We start from the raw sequence: 6,000 nt of genomic DNA, 5'->3' as shown, positions 1-6,000 counted from the left end.
TGATGAAACCTGGCCTGCCACAGTTGCATGAGCTTAAAGGAATGTTACTGTAATTACCTGGCCCTATACCTGGTTTCCAGGGTCAGCAGCCGGAGAGGTCTTGCTGTTTGCTTTTGAGCTAATCACATGTGCTCACTTCCAGCTGCTGGATGAGCAGTGAAATCAAAATAGCTTCTGACAGTGATCATCCTTGCATGGGGGATCCCATGCTCAGGGTGAAGGCAGACATTCTTTTTTCTTACAGCGAAGAGCAAGGTTTACTGTCATTAATAGAAAACCATCTGTGCTACCTAATGAGGTTCTAAGGATTGGATTCTATGTCAAGGCTAAGGCAAAGTGGCAGTTGCTCCCTGCGTAGGTGACGTTAGGAGCCTCAACCTGTCAGCTGCTGCGTGAGGCCTGGCGTGGCAATAACGCAAAGGCAAACTCTTAAGGAGCACTGTAAGTACTACTGTAAATCTTACCTTTATATTTCACTACTAGTGTTTTAGTTCAGGCTATGATAACAAAAATATCATAGGCTGGGTATATTTGTGGCTTAAACAACAAACATTTACTCTCACAGTTCTGGAGGCGGGAAGTCCAAGATGGAGATGTGGGCTGGTTCAGTGTCTGGTGAGAATTCGCTTCCTGGTTCATAGATGGCGCCTCCAGGCTGTGTCCTCACATGGCAGAAGGGGCGAGAGAACTCTCTGTTCTCTTCTTATGAGAGCACGGATCCCATTCGTGAGGGACCCACTCTCCTGACCTAACCACCTCCCAAAAACCCCACCGCTCCATACCATCATGTTGGGTTTTAGGATTTCAACATAGAAATTGTGGGGGAACACAAACATTCAGTCCGTGACAACCGGATTCTGTCAAAGGATCCCCTCAGAATCTTCCCTGGGCTTCATGGTGGTGATGCTCGGCTGAGTGGATCTCAGCAAGCCACTGTATCTTCTGGAGAGACAGCTGTCCTTTGCTATTTTTCAATAGCTGGAGGTGGAAGGTGCCATTATTGGTCCAATTCTTCAGCCCTCTCTGTATTATATCGTTTCCCCGTGACTTTACAGTTTTTCCCGCAAAAGGTAGAACATACTTCGCACTTATTCCCCTTCCTTTAACTTCCGCGATGGGACTAGCGTTGGCCAATAAATGGAAGCGGAAATGAAGGCGCACCTTTACAGGCTTTGCTGCTTCCACTCGTGCTCTCACTCTATGTGCCTGTGCCTGGCCACGCCGAGAGCTTCCCCCAGACAGCGCTGGCTCCTTTACCAGGATCTCAGAGTAACCCGGAGCCCCGACCCCCTAGAGAAGCCACGTGCCGCTGAGGCTCAGAAGCACATGGCCCAGCCAAACCCAGGCCAGATCAGCCACGCCCCAGCCAACCTGGAGGCTCCCGGGCTGAGGAACCGCTGACTGCTGCGTGTCCAACCCCGAGGCTCCTGGCTAAGAAACCACCCACTCCTGTACGCTGCGCGATTCGTGGTTTCGTGTTACACAGTAGAATCGTGACCCTAGTCACCTGATGCACAGATCATCTTCTTTAACAATTTTTTGGGGAGTTGTCAACCTGAGTTGCAGTTAAGAGATGAGCGTTTATATTTTTTTTTGAAGCAAGGTATCAAAGATTTTTTTTTAAGGTTCCTTATAGCGCTAAAGGCACAAAGGAGACTTCGCTCTGTTTTCCAGGCGTGTTGTTGTCTATTTATTAACAATCTCACGGCTCCCATCCCGCGATGGTTATTACAGAAAATATGTTCTACAGCTAGATACACATTAAAGTTTGGTTAAAGATAAATTTGTTTAAAAATGAATAGAGCAATACAATCAATTGATTTTTAAAAGTCCCCCCCCCCTTTTTTTTTTCATTTATCCACCAAAAAAACAATGTACAGAGAGTCTCCTTGGCCAGGGACTATCTTAGGCTCTGGCACAGCAGGGAACCAAATCACACCCTGTCCTTAGGAGCGACATTCTGCAAGGGCTGAGCCACTCTTCGGCCAATTGTGCCCACTTTGTCTTTATGTCTTTGGTTAGACTAAAGGAAGAGCCACAGCCTGTGTTTGTAAAGTCACCCAAGCAGGGTAAATAGAATAGAAACAGATCATAAAATGGTGACAGCCTAGCTCAAATATCAATTATGTTCCGCCAGCAGAAAATGCAATTTTATATTTTCTAAAAATCAATTTAAACTTAGAAATTATCGTTAAGGCAGAGTGTGGTGGCTCATGCCTGTAATCCAGGCACTTTGGGAGTCAGAGGTGGGTGGATCACTTGAGGTCAGGAGTTCGAGACCAGCCTATCCAACGTGGTAAAACCCCATCTTTACTAAAAATACAAAAATTAGCTAGGCATGGTGACGCACTCCTGTAATCCCAGCTACTCTGGAGGCTGAGGCAGGAGAATGGCTTGAATCTGGGAGTTGGAGGTTGCAGTGAGCTGAGATTGCACCACTGCACTCCAGCCTGGACAACACAACAAGACTCTGTCTCAAAAAAAATTATCTTTAAATTTACAGAGATTTTTGTACACCCATGTTGGCCCATAGTCCCAGTTGAGTTACCATAGCAGTATTATTCACAATAGCCAAAAGACAGAAGCAACTCAAGAATACCTTGATTAATGAATGGATAAACAAACAAAATGTGGTGTGTGTGTATATATATATATATATATATATTCACATATGTGTATATATACACATATGTGTGTATATATGTATATGTGTGTGTATATATACCATATTTTGTTTATTCATTCATATGGATAAACAGAACTTCTTCATCTATATGTATGCATATAATTATATATATATATATTATACATATAGCATATATATATATGTGAGACATATTATTTAGCCTTAAAAAATAAAGGACATTTTGGCACATGCTACATACAGCATGTATGAGCCTGAGGTCATTATACTAAGTGAAGTAAACCACTCACAAAAAGGCAAATACTGTATGATTCCACTTATATGAGGTACCAGAAATAGTCAAATTCATAGAGATGGAAAGTAGAATGGAGGTTGCCGGTGGCTGCAGGGAAGGGGAGAATAAGAAGTTAATTGGTTCAAAATAGTTGTGTGTGTGTGGGTGTAGGGCGGTGGTGGACAATGAAAACGAAAGCCTGGGTACAAAAGCTCAGTGTGATGTCGACTGGGGCACTTGGCCTCTCTGATCCTGGGTGAAATAATCTTAATTTAAGGGATTGGCCCCAAGGATAATGGGGCCAGAGTTAATGGAGACTGAGTTTCAGTTTGGAAAGACGAAAAATTCTGGAGATGGATTGTGGCCATGGTTGTACAATGTGAATGATCGTAATGCCACTAGACTATATATTTTAAAATGGTGAAGATGGTATAGTCTAAGTTATGTATATTTAACCACAATTTAAAAAAATTTAAAAATGAATTTTAAACATTTAATCCACCACACCGTAAGCCAAAAAGCTCTGTGTGACCTTGAGTGGCGCACTTGGCCTCTCTGATCCTGGGTGGCATAATCTTAATTCAAGGGATCAGCCTCAAGGATAAAGCCTCTGTTTCTCTCTGGCAGATTGAGTTAGGTTATATGTCATCCTTCTTTGGCTGACCCATGTACAAGGTCAATGCCAGTCCAGGCTGCCACAGGCAACAGGTCTCCCTTCTTGCAGTGTGAAATCGCTTTGCAGACTTAGGACAGCAGGACTCGTTTCCTGTTGCTCTGATCCCATAGCTTTGGGCTTCACAGTTAACCTGCTGTTCATTGTTTTCCCTTGACTCTAGCGCGCCTGCTCCTCTATCAGGAAAATATGATTTTTTGGAAAAGGCAGTTCCACGCTAAAGCCATGCTAATTAGTACTTGTTTCACAGAGACAATAGCTCATTTAGGAATCTCTTTCTTGAAACAAAGGCAAAATAAGTATCTGCTGGATTTGGTGCCAAGGGTGTCATGCCTTAAAGCATGCCTGGGGATACTTTCCTGTCAAGAAAAAAAAAAAGATATGAATGTTTGTCATTGAACAAGAAGACACAATTGGTTTCCCTATGCCATAGACAGCAGCCTCTGTGTAGCTCTATTAGGATGATCTGTGCTCTGCAGAGAGCCAATAGGATGGAGTGGAGGAACCACCTCACTTTCCATATGGACAGCTGAAGGATAGGTAACTTGAAAGGTGTGCGCTGGGTCAGATCTGAGGTCTTTTGTGAGAAATGCTGAGATGATGCAAGCTCTCAAAAGGCACTGCAGAAACCAAGCATTTCAAAGGTCAAAGGAAGATTTTCAAGGGAAAACCAAAGCCTTGGATGGCTAGAGGAGTTCTAGATTTGCAAGCGGCAACCTGAAAACAGGTTAAATATATATACATACATATATACATCTATGTATGTATAGATGTATATACACAAAACATTTCTTTCATAAGAGGGGCTTTACATAATTGATTTTTGATTTCAGAGGCATTGCTCAGTCTATCTTGCCTTGGTATCTACCAAGCAGCGTCAAAACTTCTAGAGAATTGGTGTGTGTGTGTGCATGGGTGCACACGTGCACGTGTCTGTGTGTGTGTGTAAGTGAAGGTACTCAACTAAGTGTCACGTCAGATGTAAGCAGGTTGACAGCAACAGCACATGTTTCTTTCATTGCAAATAACAACCAATGTCAGTTTGGTGCCTGCCACAGTCGGGGGCCCTGGGAGGCTGACACTGAGAGGGTGGTCAGCATGCCGGATGCTTGTTAGGGGCATACGATTGACACCAGTGGAGCTTCTGGAGGGGCTGGAAGCCAAATTGCAAAGAGGGAGGAGATGGGCTGCCATGCCAAGGCTTCAGCTGGTCACAGAGAGTTCTGAGCAGCGTGGCCCTTCAGACGTGTGCTGTATGGGGAGGAGGTGCCAGCCAGGCTCTTACACCCCTACATCCATCACTCCCTGCAAGGGGGCTGCCATAGGGCAAGGGGACTGTCTTCAGACAAGAGAGCCCCCAAAGAGGGCTGATAGCTGAGGGTGATCTTCTGGCCACTGGGAGAATAGACCTTCAATTCCTGAAGGGGAATTTGGGCTACACATCACTATGTCTACCAAGGGAATGAATGACTGGAAAGAAGGAAGGGAGGGACAGAGGAAGGGAGAGAGAGAGGTGACAGAGAAGGGACCGAGAGGCAGGGGAGTGTAGGGAGGGAGGAAGGAGGAAAGAAGGAAGAAAGGAAGGAAGGAAAGAGGAAGGAGGGAAGGAAGGAAGGAAGCAAGGAAGGAGGGAGGGAGGGAGGGAGGGGAGGAAGAGGAAAGGAGGTGGCTGTACTGTGATGTGTTATGATGGGAGGGATCACTAGGTCATTTTAATCTTTCTGAGTCTCAACTTCTCAATTTGCAAATGAGATCATCCTTACCTGTTTTACAAAGCCATTATGAGGATCAAATTTATGCAAGCCCTTAATGCATTGCACAGAACTATACAAATATGAGCTTGTACGATTACATAATGCTCCAAGAGTCAAGGAGCCCCACTAAAAACAATGCAGACTTGTAGTCTCTAGGCCAGTGGTTGTCAAACATAAATGAGCATCACAGTCACCTGGGGAATTATTAAAATGGAGATTTCTGGGCTGTCTCCAGAGGATCTGATGCAATGTATTTGGGTTGGAGTCTGAGAATCTGTATTTCTTTTTTTTCTTTTTGAGACGGAGTCTTGCTCTGTCGCCCAGGCTGGAGTGCAGTGGTGAGATCTCGGCTCACTGCAACCTCCACCTCCCGGGTTCAAGTGATTCTGTAGCCTCAGCCTCCCAAGTAGCTGGGACTATAGATGCATGCCACCACACCCAGCGAATTTTTTGTATTTTTAGTGGAGACAGGGTTTCACCATGTTAGCCAGGATGGTCTAGATCTCCTGACCTCTTGATCCATCCACCTCAGCCTCCTAAAGTGTTGGGATTATAGGCATGAGCTACTGCGCCCGGCCGAGAATCTGTATTTCTAACAAGTTCCAGGTGATGCTGGCACTGCTGGTTCCTGAACCACACACTCTGCAAAGCACTG

At 44.9% G+C, this 6,000-nt stretch overlaps 1 long non-coding RNA gene across 1 annotated transcript in view; it reads left to right on the top strand.

Moving 5' to 3' along the window:
• Positions 1-236: 236 nt before the first annotated feature.
• Positions 237-6,000, top strand: part of LOC129143246 (uncharacterized) — a 72,049-nt gene continuing 66,285 nt past the window's right edge. The window contains exon 1 of the long non-coding RNA XR_008546488.2: positions 237-441. This is a non-coding gene — a long non-coding RNA (uncharacterized LOC129143246). The remainder of the gene's footprint in view (positions 442-6,000) is intronic.

Source organism: Pan troglodytes, chromosome 12, assembly GCF_028858775.2.
Source record: "Pan troglodytes isolate AG18354 chromosome 12, NHGRI_mPanTro3-v2.0_pri, whole genome shotgun sequence".
NCBI classification, from domain to species: Eukaryota; Metazoa; Chordata; class Mammalia; order Primates; family Hominidae; genus Pan; species Pan troglodytes.
The sequence above is the reverse complement of the archived record's forward strand: the minus strand, read 5'-3'. Positions and strand labels throughout refer to the sequence as shown.